Below are 22,857 nucleotides of genomic sequence, written 5' to 3' on the forward strand. Positions count from 1 at the left end.
TGCTGCCCAGGCTGGAGTGCAGTGTCTACTCACAGGCAAGATCATAGGGTACTACAGGCAGGAACTCCTTCCTGGGCTCAAGTGATCCTCCTGCCTCAGCCTCTGGAGTAGCTGGGACTCCAAGCATGAACCAGTGTGCCTGGCTTCTACATGCTCTTCTTACAAAGTGATTCTGACATTTTGCTCCAGTGTGGTCTGTTTCCTCCCCTTGAATTTGTGATGATGGTGAGAGTAATGCCATATGACTTCAGGAGCTAGCTCAAAAAAGGTGATGCCATTTCTGCTTGCATCTCTTGGGTTGCCTGCTCTGGGAAACCATGCTGTGAGGCAGCCCAAGGTAGAAACCACATGGAGAAGCTGCCAGGTGGAATATTCCAGTGGACAGCCCCCGGTGAGGTTTCAGCCAACAGCCATTTCCGGGCATGTAGGTAAAACAACTTCAGATGATTCCAGGCTTTGACAAGCCAGCCCCCCTAGAGCCTATTCAAATTCCCAATCTTCATAATCCACGAATGTTAATAAAATGACCATTTTATGCCACTAAATTGGAGATGATGGTGGTTATAATGTAACAATAGTTACAACAACCATTCATCTTTTTTAAAAAAAAATTACTGAATTCCAAATATTTGTTAGACAAACTAGCTTTCTCAGCCCCTACCCAGGACTACTGGTCTTTCCTATTGAAATCTGAAATGTTCTCTTCCTGGTCTTCAGAGTACTTGCAGCTGCCTCTTCTACTCTTCCTATAACTCTACTTGGCTTCAGTCCTCAGAAAGCCTTTCCCTTGGCCCGGTTCTCTCTGTACAATGTGTTGTTTGTCTGCAGCACAATAGCTATGTGGTTGCTAAGGCTGGGTCCACCCTTCAGTGATGCTGGGATTCTTCACCTATTATTCTCAGTTAATGTCTAGGCCAAGGCTTCCTAGTTGCCATTTGGTCCAGATGGTAAAACTCTTTTTCCAGGAGTTTATTCGTCTAGCATGTCGCCTCCTCTGCAGCTCCTGTCTCACTGCCCTTCTTTGGCCACCCTTGGGGGATAGTTACAACTACATTAGAGGGGTATTTTGAGGGCTCAATAGAACACATATCATCTATAACATTGGCCAGCACAGTGTAAGTACTCAATCCATAAAAATTTTCCTTGATACATCCTATCAAAGAGTCTTAAGTCCCCACAGGATATTTTGGTAGATCCTTGTTTCCAGTCTGAGAAATATTCGATGTTCAAAGTCCATTTTTGGAGCAAAATTGTTGTTATGCTCTGTCACTAGTATTCAACCTGGATTATTTTTAACCTGGAGGGTCTTCAGACATATTTTCCAGGAAACTACAAGTCTACAAGTCTATCAATATTTTCAAATAGTGCATTTTCAGCACTATGATGATTTTATAAGTAAAACTCTTTTGCAGTATTAATGCAAATTCTTAGAAATATTCATACATTTAGTTTGAATTTATTCAGATGGTATTTCTCCAATAAGGGTCAAGAAGTTCACAGGCATCTTAGCTGGGCGCAGTGGCTCATACCTGTAATCCCAGCACTTTGGGAGGCCGAGGCGGGCGGATCACAAAGTCAGGAGATCAAGACCATCCTGGCTAACACAGTGAAACCCTGTCTCTACTAAAAATACAAAAAAAAAAAAAAAAATAGCCAAGCCTGGTAGTGGGCGCCTATAGTCCCAGCTACTCCGGAGGCTGAGGCAGGAGAATGGCGTGAACCTGGGAGGCGGAGCTTGCAGTGAGCTAAGATCATGCCACTACACTCCAGCCTGGGCAACAGAGTGAGACTCTGTCTCAAAAAAACAAAAAAGAATTTCACAGGCATCTCCCAAGGGTCTGACAAAATTGCTATTGTGGGATTTTTTTTGAAATGGACCAAACACTATTTACATTTAATTTTAAAACAGTATTTTCAACTCTGTGGGTCACTAACCCTAGAAGGGCCAAGTCAGGAATATTATTGAATATAGAGGTTCATTTGGCTTTTAGATTGAGTAAATAGTATATTTCAAACTGCTTTTTTTGTTATTGCTGAAATGTACATAGATACTATTGTAATTGTGAATTTATTTAAAATCATACTGAATTCATTCATAGTAGTTTCAACAAGATTTATTTTCTCAATGACTATTGAAAGTATGATCATTATGATATGAGAATACAGAAAATATTTTCAATGTTAAAAACATCTTTCTGCTTTAAAAAGTTCAAATGTCATTTTTTCATTAATTCCTGTCTTCTGGTTTGAAGATAATATATTTAGATGACCACCCTAAGGAACTAAGGGAGATTTCCAAAATACATCTAAGGCAAAGATTGCTTAACTACGCATAAAATTTGTAATTTTCACCAAGGGAAACAGCAGTTATTTTAGAGCACAGAATCACATTATAATATAGCAATCAAACTTGTGTGTGTGTGTGTGTGTGTGTGTGAGCGTGCGCGCGTGAGCGTGCGTGTTTCATAGAGGGTGAAGGCTGTGTTTTTCACTGATCTCAGATATAACAATATATAAACGATAGTGAAATGACGGGGACATCTTAATCAGTCTATGACCAACACCCCAATCCTGGTTTAATCAAGATATTCTTCATAGAAAATACACATTTTGAAAAACGGAACAAAGTATAACTGTTAAAACAAATCTTAGTTTCAGATAGTTTCTGTTTTCCCACACTTACAGGACAAATAATAGTTTAGCTAATCTTTTTCTAAGGTATTTCTGGCTTATTTATTAAACAGAAGGATTCCTGTTTCAAGAAAATCTATAAATGCCCACTTTTCTTTTTCAAAAGCCTGAGTGACCTCTAATATGATTTCAATTTCATAGGGGGTGGAGGGAGGAGTGGGCGATGGGAATCACGTAAAAGTTATTGGTTCACTGCCAGCATAATGAAAAACATGTGTATGGGGAAATTTACAGCCATAAATCTCTCAGTGGACATACCTTCTAATTAAAACTTCATAACAGTCTTTTCCAAATAATGAACACGATTTTGAGATCTAGTTTAATTTCATTATTTCAGAAGTGGCCATAAGGAATGTGTGTCTGGTAATGCATTACTACAGTACTGTCACTGGATAGCAGAAGAGAACACCATAGCTACTATGTGTCTCAAAAAATGCAGGGACAGGAGGTTGTTAACCTTAAAAACTAGTACTTACTGTACAGAATTAATATCCAGTAGGCATCAGGTATCCTATTTAGTTAGGAAGTCGCTCCAGGAAGTAAGCATGTATAACCTAGACAGAATCCATATTATGTTGAATTTAAAAATATCTGAGCTATACCTAGGAAACAGCTCATAGTATATGCTGTTTTGTCAGTCCAGGGAATGGAATGTGTGTGTTTATGAAACCACAGTCCCATTCTTTGGATCCTAAAGTCTTACACAGCCCAGTTTGCCTCTTGGGCAACTCCTTTGGGCCAACCCAAAGAGTGTTAACAAATTCCAGGAAGGAGGACAAGTGTTTTCCCAGCGGAAGACGGATTGCATAGAAGGGCAGACGAAAAAGGGTCAATGATTCCAGCTTAAGCCAAAAGTTTAAAAACATTCTGTGAAAAATGAAGAAAACATTTCCTTTCAGTTAGAAGCATACAGAGAAAACAATAATTTGGCTCTTAAAATAGTATGTTAACTGCCTTCTTTACTAAGAATTGTTTCTTCTCTCGGCTGGACAATATTGATAATGGTAATAAACATGTTTAATCTATTAGTTTAAATGAAGCACTTATTCTGCCCTAAGAAGCCCTCTTTGAACTCTTCTCCTTTCTTCTGAAAGTTATGCCTAATCAAAAAGCACAAATCATTATTAAAATACAGTAAATCAAATGGGTGTATTACTTGCCTCTTAACAGAAAGTTAATTCACCAACTATGAATATACTCTAATGGTAGTTGATAGAAATTACAAATGGGACTTTTATTGAAGCCAAATAACATTTAACCATAGGTAATACAAGCGATAAACTTCCAGCACCAGCTCAACTAGAAAACATATGCAACTGCCTCGGTGCCAACTCAAATAGAGTTTTATTGAATGCACCTGATTTTAAGCTCCTTTTTGGTATTCCTTTTTAATAGTTTAATAAAAAAGCAGTTATAGCCTAGCCAGTTTATGCATATGTGTTTAAAAGTCAGAAAACTACATCAGACAAACTCATTAGTTTATAGAAACTCACCAGAAGCAGCAAAACATGAATTTAATACGAAACAACAATAACAACAACAAAACTATTTTCAAATTAACCTGGCCCTTTGTTGTAAATTACTTTCACAATCTGCTTAGAACATCTGAGGCCGGGCCTATCAAAGGTTTCTCAAGACCCCTTAATTCAGGCCTGGCCTTTATGTTCAAGAGCTCAAGCTGCTGGCTGCAACAAGGACTCTGGGATTACGGCTGAAGGAGGGTACCTAGGAGGGATCATTCTTCGCAAACATCTGCAGCCATTGAGATGGCGACCTGCTTGGAGGGCCGGGAAGCTGGCCATTATGGCCTGGCCTCTGTGTCCTCTCTCAGCTGCAACTGCACTGAAGTGCCAGGTGCAGAAGCCTCGCTCAAGAGGAGGCTGGAGAGGAGGGTAATGGTCACGGCGATTACGAACTGATAATTATTCCCTCCCTATTTCCTCCTTTCAACCAACTAGTTGCTCCACTGATTATTTTCTCTTTATTGCTGAAAATGGTATCCTATGGCTCGATGCTGATTATTATCTTTCTTTCTACCAAGACTTTTATTTCAAAATTATGTAGCATATACAGTAGTTTGTTAGCTTGTACCTATTCACCACAAATCTGATGAAATCACCCTATTGAATATTTCACAGCAGAATGATGGAGAGTCAATGCAAAATACTATACTCTCAATACTCCTGTTTTCTTTTAACAATAATTCCATATGTGGTCCACCTGGTTTTTTTTTTTTTCTAGTCTTTTTGTATTAGTTGAGCAAGTTCTCAATTTATCTTTGTAGAGCTTTCCTTATGTTCACTGACAGACTTAAGAAATTGTATTTTATTTCCATGCACCTACTAAAAGGTGGCCACTGTGTTTGCATTCACAAATGTGGCACAAATTTTATATGATACAATAAAATAAGTATTTTTATAGTAGTGCTCTATATGGCCAAATGCTAATTAAAAGCCGGATGGAGTTTTTATTTTCCCCATCAGAGATACGAAGGCCAAAGTGTTTCAGTACAACAATGGTTTTTGTTGCTCTGCAGCAGTTATTAAAGACTGAACACCAGAGTTCCAAATGAATATTATGCCAATAACAGGGGCTTCACAGACAGGCTAGCCTAAGTCACAATTCACCAAAAATAAGTGATATAGAAGAAATAAACTTGAAATTTGATGTTTTAAGAATTAAATAGTTAAAACAAGTATAAGATAAGCACAACACTTTCCTACAAGCAAGTCCAAATCCTTTCACACAGAATCTCAAAACCTACCCATGTGCCAGGTTTTCCTTAGTATAGGAAAATTCCAGGTCTTATAGAAGATTACAACCAATATCGGTAACATCTTAAAAAGAGATTTAACATTTCTGGAAATTTTAAAGCCATGGGGAAAAAAGATGTTTTCCATCTTTTTGTTCTTTTCCTGAAAGGATTAAAAAAAGAGAAAGTAAGAAACCTAGTGGAAACAATAAAATCATGCAAATAGTCAAGCATGTTTTCTGAATCTAAGATAACTTCACTACTTTTTGCATATTAACTATATTATATAGAAATTGGTTTTCTCAAAAAATTATTATACTTACTTTAAATTTAAAAATAAACCTTATCAAGCTTGCAAAAGGTACCAGCTGATTTTTTTTGAATAAGTAGAAATTCATGCTATTAAAAGTTATGGAATCTAACCCCTTTTTTGTTTTCAACTTTTTCTAAACTATGAGAAGCCAGTCAAGACAGCAAAGGAGAAGAATCAATATTTTAGGATGTATCTATGGTGTCACATGGATACAGAAAGCACTTCTTTCTCTTTAGAAATAGATTTGAGGGGAAAAATAAGGGAAAGACACAAAATTCATTGACTATTACTTTTGTTATATAAAATCTTACCCTCCTTTGGAATTGTACATTCCGTATAACATTATTTTGAAATATCTTTCTTTCTCTCTTGCAATGTGGGAATGTTTCCCTACGTTAGAAGTTAGTCTCACTGTTTCACTGAGGGAAATAAATCAAAGAAAGAGAAATTTGTGGCCACCTTGAAATGAACACAAACACTAAGTAACAAATATCAGGAACAGGCTGAGCACTGGTGGCCCCTCAGAGTTAACTGACCCCAGCTCTCCAATTTTCCTAGTCCCTCTCTCAGCTAAGACTGTTTTTGTGCATTTTCCATATAAGAGCAGATTGTTAGGGATTCTGCTAGGATTTATATGTAAGTTGTAAAAAATCTATTATTGAATCAAATGCCCATATTGTAAGTATTGTATTCATATATTGTATCAACTATGATTCAGATATTTAGGTGTTTTCACATACCTATAAATCTATGGTTGAGAGTGATTTTAAAATTTGCTGAAGGCACTTTTTTCCTTTTTCAAATTAAAAACATGGTAAACTTGGCAAATACCACATAAGTCACCAGGACAAAAAGTAGCAAGTTTCCATTTCTTTTAATATTTGTTCTTCTTCTGTCCTGGTCATTTTCAGCAAACAAGACAATATGTTTTTTAAATTCTAATTTCTACAAGAATATATGCTTGTCGTATTTCTAGCTCTAGATGGAAGATCAACTGTTCTATAAGTACACTAACTTCTTGCAGTTTCCTTTTACAGTGCAATATGAGTGTCACCTGTGGACAGAAATGCATAGGCTCTGGCCACCTAAACCTCTGCTCAATTGCTGGCATTCATTGCATATACTAGTTAATGATCTAAAATTATAGATTATTTCATGAAAGCAGCTTCCTAATGCATGCCTTTTAGACATTTTTCTTCTTTTTCTCTCTTTACTCCCTTATATTAAACTCTCAAACTGGAGATAATAGCATTGAAGCTATTCACTTTGTCAAGAGTCATTCAAAACACCACATTCACCCAAGTACACCCAAGTTCCTGGCATGCAATTCTGTAACTGGACAGACTGCCACACAACATGCCAACTCAATCTTACACTCTTAACATCCTCTACTTAAACTGAATAAATTTGGCTTGCTTTGCTACCCACAACTCCACTTCCTCATAACTGGACAATCACCCTTAATATCTTTTTGAAAGTAGTATATGCCATCCACGACATTGTGAGGCATGCTTTGTTGCTTGTTGCTATCATCTGGGGAATGAGGGAGGTGGGGGAATGCTAAACTCTTTAAAGTATGAAAAAACTTCAGAGGGGAAATCTATTTTCACTTTGTTATGGATGTGTTCACTGGTTAAGAATGCCTATAATATGGAAATAATTCAATTTTTGATAAAATTCTAAGCATATACTAAAGATATTCAATTGTAGGAGTCATGCACAGTTCAAAAACAAATACCGTGTGGTTAAGTTAGATCGTCTTTAAAGATACAATGTTAAGTGGTAACTCCTCTGTGTAACCTCTCTTTACTTCTTCTCTGTATGTGACTTGCAATTTTCTTAGTCATAATGATGTTACAATATATTTTCTCTCTAAATTTTTAAACCCAAATGTATAACTAAACTGTACTACCTTTTCTCTCCACCCTAGAAGCATTCATACAATATCTCACTTATAAAAAACTGAATATTGGCTGGGAATGGTGGCTCACGCCTGTAATCCCAGCACTTTGGGAGGCTGAGGCAGGTGGATCACCTTAGGTCAGGAGTTCGAGACCAGCCTAGCCAACATGGTGAAACCCTGTCTCTACTAAAAATACAAAAATTAGTTAGGCATGGTGGCGCATGCCTATGATCTCAGCTACTCAGGAGGCTGAGGCAGGAGAATTGCTTGAACCCAGGAGGTGGAGGTTGCAGTGAGCCAAGATTGCACCACTGTACTCCAGCTTAGGAGACAAAGTGAGATCTTGTCTCAGGAAAAAAAATAAAATAAACCGATTATTTTGCTTAGTTTTTATGGTAACTTGATGTCTTTAGCTTTTACATTTTCTCTAGAAATTCAATGAGTTCTTCAGATTCCCAAGATTTTAATTTTCCTCAAATATATGCATTAATAATGCACTTGTTTTATAAAATATTGAATTTTAATCTGTATTTTTTGGTGATGAAAATTAGAAACAACTTAAAACCTGTGACTCTGGTATTGCCAACACTTGCACCACTTCCTGGCCAGCACTTCACTTCAGGAGCTCTCTTTCTCCAACTCCAACTGGTGGGTCCAAGAGAGTGGCCATGATTGTATACATCTACCCAGGCCCCTCAAACACAAGATTACAGTTGATTGTTCCAGAAGTAGGTACCTGACCCGAAAATGGCCAGTCAGATTCCTTCCAACGTCTTTTGACCTGAATCCAAAGTAGAAAATTGGGCTGTCTCTAGTAGTAGAAGATACACAAGAAGAAACTCCCTGATTTTTAAAGAGCACATTCCCTGCCCCAGAAAGGAACCTCAACAGTCATTAGAGAGTATAAAATTACTACAAACGTAACATGGTGAGAAATAGAATGAAAGACCTCAGCATCCATGTCCCTAGTTCCAGTTGCTCTGAAGATGCAGTCATATCTTTACCCTTCCTGTGGCTTATGTCTTCAACCCTTCCTTCCAATAAATTCTCCTTCTTCTCTAAGCTACTTCAAGATGGCTTTCTGTCACTTTCAACTAAAAGAAACATAATTAATGCTAATTCCTAATAATATAGATTTTGAAAAACCTGAAGGCTGCGATTAAAATGGAAACTGAAACTCCTTGACATGATGGTTCATTTTCATTTACTCTTCATCACAATAATATAGAAAAAAGCTCTGAGCAAATTTCAGAATTCCCAAGAATTTTAGCCCATTTTACCCTCTCCTACAAATTCCTGTATTACATGTAGTGAGGATCGAGAAATCAGCAATTATGTAGAATTTTCTATTTTCCAGCAATAGGAAGAATAAGAGGAGAATAAAATATATCCCATTTAATCATACGTTTACCTTGTATGACTTACTTAGTGAGGAGATATTGCTTTAGTAATTTGGGTAAGGTTGCTTGAGTGGTAAAATTAAATTTAAATCAATATTTAAATATAGGATTTATTTCAAAGTCTAGTGTTATACCACCAACCATGCATTATCCCTTTCTATCAAGCATACTTTTTTCTCATTCCCCTCTATCCCAATATTTAATTTTGACAAATTTCCAACCTAAAGAAAGTTAAACAAATAGGAAAATAAAAATTCCCGATACCCTTCATCTAGATTTACCAATTGTTACCACTATGATACACTTGTCCTCGCTCATGTTCAGTAGATAGTAAGGGAAATGCTAAGCCATTGGAAAGTTTCAGATATCTTGTAACTTTACCCCTAAAAACTGAAGAATCTCTGAATCTGCCTCTGTTTTGCCATTCCTAGCATTAACAATTTTAAACGGTCCAGGAGAGTTGTCTTGTAAAGTGTTCTACAGTCTAGATTTGTCTGGCCATTTCCTTAGATTCAGATTAAGCATTTTGGGCAAGAATACAAGATTGGTGATACTCTGTGCATCTCCCTACATCACAGCAGGAGGCATATAAATCAACTTATCCCATAGTGGTGCTACTAAATTTGATTGATTGGTTAATGTCGTTTCTGTCAGCTCTACCCTTTAAAGGTATATTTATGTCTCTATAATTAATAAATGACTTTAGCATCAATATTGCTAGTACTTACTTCAATCAATTAATATATTGGTGGTTGCAAAACAGTAATTTTCTAATTCTAGTTCACGTTTTGCTAGCTAGAATTTTTCTGAAGTGGTTTTTGTCCCTGACACCCTCATCTTTTTAAATTTAAGTATCATAGTAAATTCATGGATTGATTTTAATAGAATCTTATGATCCCTTACCACTATTATTCATTTTGATGCTTGTTCCATATTTGGTCGATGCAAGCACTCATTAAGCCAGTTCCTTTTTGGCACGTTCCCATTAGTCTTTGAGCACTTTGTTTTTAGCACAAAATGTTCTAGGCTCACCTTATACTTTCCTATTCCAGACCTGGAATTAGCCATTTTTCCTTGGAGTCCTGGTTTCTTTTACTGGAGAATGGTATTAGAAACCAAGATAAAAGTGCTAGGTGTATTAATTGCTTCTGGGGTATCATTGCTTTAGGCTCACTCAATGAACCAAGTTGTGAATCGAATATTTAAAGGTGAGTTGGTACTTAAACCTCCTACAAGTCCTACACTACAGGATTTTTATTCTTTCCATTGCACATTTATATAGCCTCCAGAAACCCTGGTTTCCAATGATATCAATGCTATTTATTCATTTGCCCTATTCTAAATATGAAATCAGTTAATTTCAATTCCAACAACAAGCCTGCTAAGTAAAGTGCGAGATTCCTTTGCACTTCTTCTTCTCTTCTCTTACAATATGTACTGCTAATAGTAATATGTCAGGGTACAGTGTATCCTGGGTGGTCATGTTATCATTTTGAGATACAGTTGAGTTCATGTGTTCATCACAGTCCTTTCACAACATGACTTCCTCCTTCTTAAAATTCTGAGTTTTTGTCTATCTTTACTTTGGCCAAATTATGTTTCTATGTAACTTTTTCAGACTGATAGACATTTTTTGATACCTTGCCATATCTCTGAATTGTTTCTCCTGTCTTATATTATACGTGAGTGAAAATTTGAATCCCTTGTTTGTTTACTAAGTTTATTCCAAACATTTTCTAAATTTGATGTTATTGCTAAATGGAATTTCATTTCATTGCTTTTTTGTTAGTGTATTTATTCTGAAAAAGGCACATTATTAAATCAATTTATGATTTAAATAGTTTTTAATTGATTTTTTAACTTTCCTGAGAGATAATTCTATCATCTGAAAATACAGAAGCTCCCCTTTAAGAATAGGTTCACTTTCAAAAAGTTGTTCACTATCTCAAATATTATGAGTCCAAACTGACAACATATAAGTAATTGCTATGATATGAGCATCCAATGGTAGTGAGAAGAGATGATGTATTTTTGCTCAGGTAATTAAAATAAGTTAACATTTATAGTATTAGGTTTAAATGTATGTCATGCCTGCAGAAACAAATCAAATGCAAATGCTAGCAATAAATCTTGAAAGGAATGCAAGATATAATTAGATTAAGTTAATTATTTGGGGGCAAATGCCATTCTCTTAATAAATTAAACACATATTATTTTTAATAAAGTAAACACTGATAAACTACTAAGTTTAGGAAGAAGTATAACAAAGTAAGAGTAAGCTAAGTAACTTTCCAAAAATTTGGGTACATTCTTAACTTCGGTTATTAAAGAAATGTAATTTTAAGATTCTTTAGCTTCCATATGATTGCCAAATCCCAATGTAATGTGTGTTTCCCATATTGTTTAGAAAGCTAGCAAAACAAGTGGGAAAATAAATGGGTTAAGAATAGATGGTTATGGAGCAAACAGCTTATGAGACATGAGTGAAACTCATAAGATGTATTAATTGTAGATAATAAGTAAGTGAGCAGCTTGAAAGACGTAGACAGAATACCCAAGATTTACTAAATATATAGTAAGTTAGTAGCCACTAACACATGTTAAAGATAGATAAAACAATGGACTATATGATGGGACAAACAAAATGATACTTACAGAAAGAGATGGAAAGACCAAGTAATAAATTATAAATAATGTTACCCCTAGCCTGATGGCTATGTCATCTCCAAATTGGTCACCCACTGGTAACACCTATCATGGTCTCATTCTGTCCCTACTTGTGCTTTGCTCAAGAAATTAAAAAACAAACAAAAACCCAGGGTTGATCAGCAGGCCAATTGGCAAGTCACCACAGGGGCTAGGCATATTTATCTGCTTCTCTTGAATACAGCAAGGGAGTATGTTGACACCAGATAACTTCCACCTGTTGGACTTCTTCATAATGACACCATCAGCTGGGAGGACACTTGAGTCAAAAAGAAAGGATCCCCAGGTGCGGTGACTCATACCTGTAATCCTGACACGTTGTGAGGCTGAGGCAGGTGGGTCATCTGAGGTCAGGAGTTCAAGACCAGCCTGGCCAACATGGTGAAACCCCATCTCTACTAAAAAAACAAAAATTAGCCAGGTGTGGTGCTGTGCTCCTGTAATCCCACCTACACAAGAGGCTGGGGCAGGAGAATTGCTTGAACCCAGAAGTTGGAGGTAACAGCGGGCCAAGATCATACCACTACACTCCAGCCTGGGCAACACAGCAAGACCCCATCTCAAAAAAAAGAAAGGATCAAAGGTCAGGCAGTGTTGTCATTTCACTCTGCCTACATCCTATCCTAAGTGAGTTAACCTCTCCCATCTTATTCCCTGGCCTCTCACTACGTATTTTTAAATGATTTAATAAACCATGTGATTTGAACACTTTAATTTGGTCTGTGAGTGACTCTGGTCCATGACTATTGGGAGAGTTTGCCTAGTTAATATATTTGGGGAGTAGTGTTGCACAAAGGTAATTTCCCATGTGACAGTAAAATTAAGAAAAAATATATTAATCACTATATAAAAAGGCAAAGTCTCAATTATGTTCTATAAAAAAATCTAATCATTCAATTTACAAGTTAAACAAATTACATTGAAAATAACAGTAAATGCTTGAGCAAAAATAAATCAAGCAAACATCAACCAAAGAAAGCATGTATGTAATATGGATTGATAAACTTAAGTACTAGCAAATTAACTTCAAGAGTTCAGCCATTCTTAAATAGAAAGCCCATAAATAAATCGACCCACGTACGGTAAATTGATTTTTGACAAAGATGTTAAGAGCACACAATGGAAAGAGGATGGTCCCTTCAATAAATGGTCTCAAGAAAACTGGATCTCAATATGCAGAAGAATGAAATTGGGCCCCTATGACATACCATATGCAAAAATTAACTCAGAATGGATAAGGCTTAAAGATAAGACCTGAACTGTAAAACTACTTGAAGAAAACATAGGGAAAAAGCGGATATTTTCCCTTGACATTGGTCTAAGCAATGAGTTTTTTGGATATGACCTCAAAAACAAAGACAACAAAAACAAAAATAAATAAGTGAGTGAATGTCAAACTGAAAATCTTCTGTAGAGCAAAGAGAACAATCAACAGAGTGAAAAGACAACCTATGAAATGGGATAATATATTTGTGAACCATACATCTAAAAAAGGGGTTAATATCCTAAATATCTAAAAAACTCAAACAATTCAATTGTAAGAAAACAACCTAATTAAAAATTAGGCAAAGGACTTTTCTAGAAACACTATTATCAAAAGAAGAAGAAAGAAAAGAAAGATAGCAAGTTTTGGCAAGGACGTGGAAAGGGGAACACTGGCCCACTGTTGGTGGGAATGTAAATTAGAACAGCCATTATGGAAGATGTATGAAGGTTCCTCAAAAAATTAAAAATAGAATTACAATATAATCCAACAATCCCACTACTGGGTATGTATCCAAAGGAATTGAAATTAGTATGTCAAAAAAATGTCTGCACCTCCCTGTCAATTGCAGCATTATGGTTGCTCATAAAAGCCAAGATACAGAATCAACCTAAGTGTCCATTGACAGATGAATGAACAAAAAATTACAATCCATATATCCACATATTGGCAATGAAATACTATCACATATATGTAATATATATAATAGCACATATATACTGCATATATATATATATATACACACACGCAATGGAATATTATTCAGCGTTTAAAAAGAAAGAAATCGCATTCTGGATGAATCTAGAGGACATTTTGCTAAGTGAAACAAATAGTGTATAACCCCACTAACATGTAGAATCTAAAGAAGTCAAACTGAGAAGCAGAGGGTGGAATGATGGTTGGCAAGAGACGGTGAGGGGCGGGTGGGGGGAAGGGAAGGTAACAATAGAGGGTAGGAAGGATAGAGCAATGTTGATTAAAGGATACGATGTTTCAGTCAGACAGGATAAATAAATTCAGATTTATTGATTGTATAACATGATGACTGTACTTAATAATAATTTATTGTATATTTGAAAATTGCTAAGAGGGTAGATCTAAAATATTCTCAGCACAAATAAATGCTAAGTATGTGAGGTGATGAATATGTTAATTAGCTTCATTTAACCATTTCACAATGTATACATCTATTAAAACATCACATTATACAACATAAATACATACAATTTTTATTTGTCAATTTTAAGAAAACAAAATTTTAAAATAAATAAATGCATTTTTAAAAAATAATTTTAAAAGAGTACAGCAGTTCTTAAATCCAGCATCATGTGTCCCAAATCTGAGCAAGAAAGGAATGAATTTGCATTGAATGTGTCAGGGATCACATATAATGTGCTATCCATCTTACTGACACAGTGGCCTGTGGTAAACATCTCCTCCCAGTGAACGTTATGCCTGCCTTCAAAATATCACTTCTGTCATGCTGGAAAAATACAAAAGTCAGAGACAACTGAATGTTGAATCATAGAAAGCTAAGAAAGGATTACTGACAGTAAACTTAACACTATAAATCATCTGGAAAAATAAATAGATAAATAAAACCATGTGAAAATTTTCACAGACAACAAAAAAAGAAAAAAGATTTAGAAACAACAAAAAAAGATATCTGATTTTTAAGCAACTAAACAACTAAAGCAACTAAACTAAAAAATAACAACTGAAATGAAAAACTAGAATCAAAACTTCTGCAAAGTATGTTGAGTAGAACTTGTCTTTGTGCATCAGAATTGGTGGTGATCACAGTCTCAGTTGAAAATAAATGATACGAAGTACTCACATGTTTTATGATCTACCACAGTTGGATCCAAACAAGCTCACAGCCACTCCCACCACCTGTACTAAGAAGTAGCAGACTCCGTCCTACCTCTGTCAAATCTCACCTTCTCCTCCTGCTCCCACCAGTCAGTCTAAGGAAAGAACTAGCAGAAAGAGAAGGGTCATTTAGGTGATCAGTCTCATGGAGTTACAGAATTTATGAACCCAAGGGAGGTGGGGCACTCAGGGGAATCGCTGGAACAGACTGAAGAACCTATGAGCAGGGAGACTGGCTTCTATTCCCATCAAGAGGCTTACTAAGCCATAGAACCTGATCTTTAGTCTGCTTCTCACCTGGACATTTCTGGAGACAAGAGGCTTGCTGGACAACTCACCAAAGAAGATAGTGTTGACTCCTTGCTCTCTTGGCTCTCTGTGCCTTAGAAGATGGGTTCTGTGGCTCCATAGAGGTACAGGTGATGAAGATGGAGCACATCAGCAGAAATCTGTAGCAGCAGATAGACCCTGACCAAGGGTGAGGGCTATGGGGAGGCCCGGGAGTCACTAGCTTGCCCACAGTGGATGCCCTATATTTCTTAAAAAATAAGTGAGTGACCAAACTATCAAATAATTTTTAAAATTCTTTTTGTATACAGCTTATAAATCTATCCACTTATTTTTATTTTATTATAGTAAGAACACTTAACATGAGGTCTACCCTCTTAAAGTGTCCAGTACATTATCGCTGACTATAGGTTTAAGTCACTTTTTGATACACCTCCAATGAGACTTATATCTCAAGATGAATTTCAATTTTTGTATATATTTCATATCTCCCTTCATATTTTATAATTTCCTTGAGACTAAGGACCAAGTTCTTAACCTATTAATGTATCCTGGATATCATATCAAGCTAGCATTTTGAACAGAGATACTGAAGCATGTTCCTAAATGAGTAAATAGATGAATAAATACCTAATGTAACAAATGGCCAACACACTTGCCTGAATCAACTTCTACTACACACTGGTCACACGTTCCAAGATTAATACAATTATTACTTTTGATCTTATCTGATAATTTTAGTAGAAAAGTTCAGGAAGAAAGGCCACCATTTCCTAGTGGCAACAATGCCCCTCTAAAACCACCCTTGGTCCCATATCTCCATTAAGAATCTGTCCTCTCTCCCACTACTCTTGTACTGGCAATTCTCAAAAGATTTGTCTACACTTCGATAAGGTAGTAACATTTACTGTGATTTTGTGTGTTTGTGTGTGTGTGTGAGAGAGAGAGAGGAAAGAAGAAAAGAAGGACGGAAGGAAGGAAGGGAGGGAGGGAGGGAAGGAAGGAGAGAAGGAAGGAAGAAAGGAAGGAAGGAAGGAAGGAAGGAAGGAAGGAAGGAAGGAAGGAAGAAAAAAAGTTGAGGAGGAATTCAGGGAAGGGACCAGGTCATGCATTCACTGGGATATGTTGAATTTAAGATGCCTCTGAGACATCCACATGAAATTGCTGAGTGAGCAGGTATGTGGTCATGTGGTTGGCTTATTCTAGGATGTACTAGAATCCTACATCCACAAATGTGGGCCTATCACTGTTTCCACCCCAATTTCCACATAATACACATCAAATAAATGTTTGCTGAGTCAGATAAATTTAACATTTGTCGTATTATCTTCATTTCTTATATCACACTGTTTTCTTCCTTTTATTTTTTACTTTCTCCTTCTTTCTTTCCTTCCTCCTTTTCTCTTTTTCTTTTCTTCCTTCTTCAGTATATATTTATTTGAGTGCCTATTATCTGCCAGAGATCATACTGAACCTCAAGAATATAATGTTTAGCAATCTAGGCAATTCAATTCAGGACATAGGCATGGACAAAAATTTCATGACAGAGATGCCAAAAGGAATTGCAACGAAAGCAAAAATTGACAAATCAGATCTAATTAAACTAAAGAGCTTCTGTATCATAAAAGAAACTACCAACAGAGTAAACAGCCTACAGAACAGGAGAAAAACTTTGCAAACTATGCATCTGACAAAGGTCTAGTATCCAGCATCTATAAGGAACTTAAACAAATATACAAGAAAAAAAAAACAAACAGCTCTATTAAAAACTGGGCAAAGGATATAAACAGACATTTTTCAAAAGAAGACATGCATGCAGTCAACAATCATATGCAAAAAATAGCTCAACATCACTGATCATTGGAGAAATGAAATCAAAACCACAATGAGATGCCATCTCATGCCAGTCAGAATGGTGATTATTAAAAAGTCAAAAAATAACAGATGCTGGTGAGGTTGTGGAGAAAAAGAAACATTTGTGCACTGTTGGTGGAAGTGTAAATTAGTTCAACCATTGTGGAAGACAACGTGGTGATTCCTTAAAAACCTAAAGACAAAAATGCCATTTGTCCCAGCAATACCATTACTGGGTATATACCCAAAGGAATGTAACTTATTCTATTATAACAACACACACAGGGTTACAACGTTCATTGCAGCATTATTCACAAGGGCTAAGAAATGGAATCAACCTAAATGCCCATCAATGATAGACTGGATAAAGAAAATGTGGTACATATACATTATGGAATACTATGCAGCCATCAAAAGGAATGAGATCGTGTCCTTTTCAGGGACATGGATGGAGCTGGAGGCCATTATCCCTAGCAAACTAACACAGGAACAGAAAACCAAATACCACCTGTTCTCACCTATAAGTGGGAGCTAAATGATGAGAATACATGGACACATAGAGGAGAACAACTGACAAAGGGGCCTACTGGAAGATGGAGGACAGGAGGGAGATCAGGATAAATAATGTATGGGTATGAGGCTTAATACCTGGGTGATGCAATAATCTGCACAACAAACTCCCATGACACAAGTTTACCTAAGTAACAAACCCACACAGGTACCCCTGAACGTAAAAGTTTTTTAAAAAAAGAAAATAATGTTTAGCACAAACGAGTCATTTCCCTCTCCTCTGGGAATTACAATACAGGGTAGAGAGTGATGTTATTTAAATAAATAAATAAAATTAATAATAAACAATGCTGAAAAGTGCTGTGAAGCAAAAGCACATGATCTGTTACATGGGAGTGGCTGATGTAGCCTCACCTGGGTAAGGGATAAAGGGAAACTTCTCTAAATGAGGCGGGCTGAGAGCTGAAGGATGCATCAGTGTAAACTTGGAGTCAAGGTCAAGAGCAAGAATAAGGAGGAGTCTGGGCAGAGGACCCATGTTGGAAGGAGGACCACATGGCATTCAAGACTCTGCAAGGTTCCTGTGGGTGGTGATTAGAGGATCGTGGAGAAAGTACTGTAAAATGAGGTTTGGGGGGGCACGGTGGCTCACGCCTGTAAACCCAGCACTTCGGGAGGCCACGGCGTGTGGATCACAAGGTCAGGAGATCGAGACCATCCTGGCTAACACAGTGAAACCCCATCTCTACTAAAAATACAAAAAATTAGCCGGGCGCTGTCGCTGGCCCTTGTAGTCCCAGCTACTCCGAATGGCGTGAACCCGGGAGGCGTAGTTTGCAGTGAGCCCAGATTGCAGACACTGCACTCCAGCCTGGGCGATAGAGCACTCCATCTCAAAAAAAAAAAAAAGAAAAAAAAAAAAGAAAAAAAAGTGAGGTTTGCTTGCCATCCATTTTTACTTAACTTTTTAGCTTTTTCTTTTCCTGTTCTTGTGTGTCCTTTTGTCATTATTGTATTTTATCTTTACTTTTCAATAGCTTAAATATTGAATAACTAAAGTAACATCAGCACATTTCATCGCCCTCCCAAGACTTGGATGTAAACTCTGAATGATAATTTGGGAAACATGGAAAGTTGGAAAAGAGTTCAAGGAGATTCGTATTCTTAAAGAGCGTGAAAATGACATTTTAGAAATTTAAATAATTTATACTTTGAGGAGGAACAACTTAAGAGTGTCCAGTCCTATTGAGTGAGAATAGAGAGTGAATTATTAAAGGAGAATTAAAATACCTGTTCATACTTGTCTCTTGATTTGCCACCCCACTTGTACGCCATTAGCTACAATAGAGTTTTTTATCACTCTGCAGAGTTTAATTGTTTTGATTAATGGCATGTATTATTCAAATGCAGCACATTAATAAAAACCATAAAATGATTTAAAAAAGAATTCTGCACAATCACCTCAATATATTATTTATCAGACCTGTAAATCAAATATTTTACACCAAGTTGTCTCCAGGTCATTCAGAGCTGGAATTTTAAAAAGTAAAGGTAGTGATAAATATATCTAAATTGACTTCACATTTATCATATATAAACATGATATATATGAACAATATGGAACTGGGCCATAATCCAAAAAGCCACAATCCCAAACATTGCAATCTCAAAAGATCAAAATCCTGAAAATACGGCCAGGCATAGTGGTTCATGTCTGTAATCCCAGCACTTTGGTAGACTGAGGTGGGCAGATTGCTTGAGCCCAGGACTTCAAGTCCAGCCTGAGCAACATAATGAGACCTTGTGTCTACAAAAAAAAAATCAAAAAAAATTAGCTGGGCATGGTGGTGCATGCCTTTAGTCCCAGCTACTCAGGAAGGTGAGGTAGCAGAACTAATTGAGCTTGGAAAGTTGAGGCTGCAATGAGCCATGATCACACTACTGCACTCCAGACTGGGTGACAGAATGAGACCTTGTCTCAAAAAAAAAAAAAAAAAAAAAAATCCTGAAAATATAATTCTAGAAACAGTACTTTTAAAAAATTATTTCAAAAACATATATTTGGCTGGGTGCAGTGGCTCATGTCTGTGATCCCAGCACTTTTGGAGGCCGAAGTGGGTGGACCACATGAGGTCAGGAGTTCAAGACCAACCTGGCCAACATGGCAAAACCTATCTCTACCAAAAATACAAAAATTAGCCAGACATGGTACAGGCACCTGTAATCCCAGCTACTCGGATGGCTGAGGCAGGAGAATCACTTGAACCCTGGAGGCAGAAGTTGCAGTGAGCCAAGATTGCACCACTGCAATCTAGCCTGGGCAACAGAGACTCTGTCTCAAAAAAAAAAAAAAAAAATCATATATTCACATTTTTACACGGGAATTTATTTGAAAAATGTATGAAAGCAGAACATTTCATAGGCCACTTTATACAATTAATTAGGCAATAATAACTCACATATTTTTGTAAGCATAAACACTCAGTATATTAACAACAGTCACACAGGTATAACAGCTATGAGCAGATGAACCAGATTCAGAAAGGAATCAGTCAAAAAGAGAAACGAATAATTGTGTGCACCCAGCTTTGTATCTGCCATCATCTGAAATACTGTGAAGGACAACCTAATTCTTTATGAGATCAGTCAAGTTTGGATGGACCACCATCACACGTGCAGTCACCCAAAAAGCCAAGATCACGAGAAATTTTATTTTTCACAAATGGAGATGTACAAAAAGAACATCGTTTCATTTATCGAGGAAGTTTCCAACATTTTTACGTACACGTACAATGCTTACACACAAAGTCAACATTGTGATAATGCACTTTCGTGGAATCAAATTTGTAAAACCCTGCATAAAACAAATTACTTTAAAGACTTTTAAAAAGTCTTTAAAAGACTTTACACAATTTATACCCTAGTACTGGAAATGATGTGAAGATGAAATACATAGCATAGTGAATGAATGCTATGTGTGGATAGATGAAAGTCATATATAATTGAGTAATTTGGTATGAGAGAATTCTTGTGTTTTTCACCTGCATTTTCACTTTTCTATGATCTTTAAAACACTCACTGCACTTGAATTTGGAGATTGTCTACAAATTTTGGACGCATATGCTGTCCATTTGAAAGTCTGGTTATTGCTCATCTCTCGTAATTAAGCAATTTTCTGCTTCCAGGCACCAATAATAATTAGCTTTTAAGCTTTATATTTCACCATTAAGTAACCTCATGTGCTTGAATTATCATAGTCTTTTGGTGAGGAAACAATTTTACAGATCTCTTCCATCACGTAACAAGGAATACAGTTAAAAAAAAACGCATCTGTGGTCCCAGTTACTTGTAAGGCTGAGGTGGGAGGATCCCTTGAGCCCAGGAGTTTGAGCCTGCAGTAAGCTATGATCGCACCACTGCACTCCAGCCTGGGTGACATAGCGAGATCCCATCTCAAAAAATAAATAAATAATAAACAATGATATTCATCATCCTCCAATACCAAATTTTTATTAGTCTCCAGAGAGACTATTAGGGTTCTCCAGAGAGACAGAATCAATAGGATATCTATATAGATATATGAGAGGGTGTCGTGAGCAGTTCAAAGTCAAACATAACCACGACCTTGCACATTTGTGTCTTTTTATAAGGTTAGAATTCCATTGATGTTATTTTAATTATAAAAGTTACACACTATATGGAGTTTCCAAGGAGGTGATTTTCTTTAGTACTATCCGTCTACTTGGTAGTCAAAGTTGTGGGCACGTGGGCTCAAGCCACCTTACAAGTTAGTTAATAACATAAACCATGCATAAAATTATACTTAATCAATATAAATGTTTTAGATTAAATATTTCACATCGAACAAAATCACATTGAGACAAAAAGGGATAGAAAAAAATGGGTTAATGAACAAGTTCAGGAAAAGTGACGTAGACAAATAAAATGTCCTGGCCTAGTCTGGACAGTCTGTTAATGTCTTGTAAGGAAGTGTCTTTGATGTGGACAGAGCCTTTGCAGCAGATGCTGGGTGTTTATTATAAGTTACAGTAAGATGGTATCTGTTAAGACGGCCGTTTCAAGCTGCTGGAGTTATGGCCACAGAGTCCTCTGGTGAGGACTGATAGTAAAGAGTGTGTCTAGTAATGTCCTTATCTGGTTGGATGTAGCCTTTACTGATTAGGCAAAATATTTGATCCTCATTGATGGGACGTCTTTTAAAAAGTAAGATGGAGTCTTTTTCTAAGATGGAATTACTTATGTCAAGCGGATTCTATACAGAGGAGATTTATTAGGGAAATTTGCTCACATAATTACAGAACATCTGTAAGCTGGAGACCCTGGAAGAACCAGGGAAGCAGATAATGGTGTAACCCTCAGTCTCAGGATGAAGCCTCAGGACCCAAAGCACTACTGGTGTAAGTCCTGGAGTCCAAAGGCCAGCGAGCCTGAAGTTCTGATGTCCAAGAAACTGGAAGAAAAGTCTGTCCCAGTTCTCAGAGAGAGATCAGTGCACTTTCTGTATTTGTTCTTTCCAGACCCCTAACTAATTGGATGGTGACCACCACCATTAAGGGCAGATCCTCCCCACCTAGTCCACTCAGGCGCAAGCACTAACCTCCTCTGGACACATCCAAAATAATGCTTTCCCAGGTTTCTGGGTATTCTTTCATCCAGTCAAGCTGATATCTAGTATTAACTCCACAAGTCTACCGTTTGTCAATATGGCACCCATATGAACCTCTTTAAACCTTAGTACATTTCCAAATAAAGACAACAACAAGGTCCTAGTTCCCCTAACAAGATGCAACTATCCCAAGTACAACCAAAAACACACCAATCCCTTCCCCAAAATTTGACTTCCAAGATTTCAACATTTGGGATTTTATCTTTAGTGACTGTGATTTACAGCATTTTAGACTTAATTTTGATCAAGTGATATTGATCTTTCGGAATTTTCATCTTTTGATATTTTTTGCGTTCAAGATTATGGCATTCAGGATTGTGTCTTCCAGGATTATGATTGGCACCAGGACAATATAATTTGTGGATAGGTGCTTGCAAATACCATACTCAGGTATTCATCTTTTTAAAACATTTTAAATTTATAATAAATAAATAAATAAAAATTTTTAAATGTCTTAATTTTAAAAATTTTAAATTTCTTAAAAATGTCATTATTTAAATAATTATAATATAAAAACAAATAAATTGTTCTTTTGAAATGTATAGCAGAAATTTCAAATATGTCATAACAGTTTTTGTCTTTTTTTGATGCTGAGTATGTCAATTAGATTTCCGTCT

At 36.6% G+C, this 22,857-nt stretch overlaps 1 long non-coding RNA gene across 2 annotated transcripts in view; it reads right to left on the minus strand.

Annotated features, from left to right (window-relative positions):
- LOC110743961 overlaps positions 1-22,857 on the minus strand; it is a 131,156-nt gene that overhangs the window by 41,027 nt on the left and 67,272 nt on the right. The window contains exon 6 of one of the 2 annotated variants that reach the window (XR_002523845.2): positions 14,241-15,386. The exons of the other annotated variant lie outside the window; for it this stretch is intronic. This is a non-coding gene — a long non-coding RNA (uncharacterized LOC110743961). Of the gene's footprint in view, positions 1-14,240; positions 15,387-22,857 lie in introns of those variants that run through there. 2 annotated transcript variants of the gene reach the window in all.

Source organism: Papio anubis, chromosome 8 (genome assembly GCF_008728515.1).
Source record: "Papio anubis isolate 15944 chromosome 8, Panubis1.0, whole genome shotgun sequence".
Classification (NCBI taxonomy): Eukaryota; Metazoa; Chordata; class Mammalia; order Primates; family Cercopithecidae; genus Papio; species Papio anubis.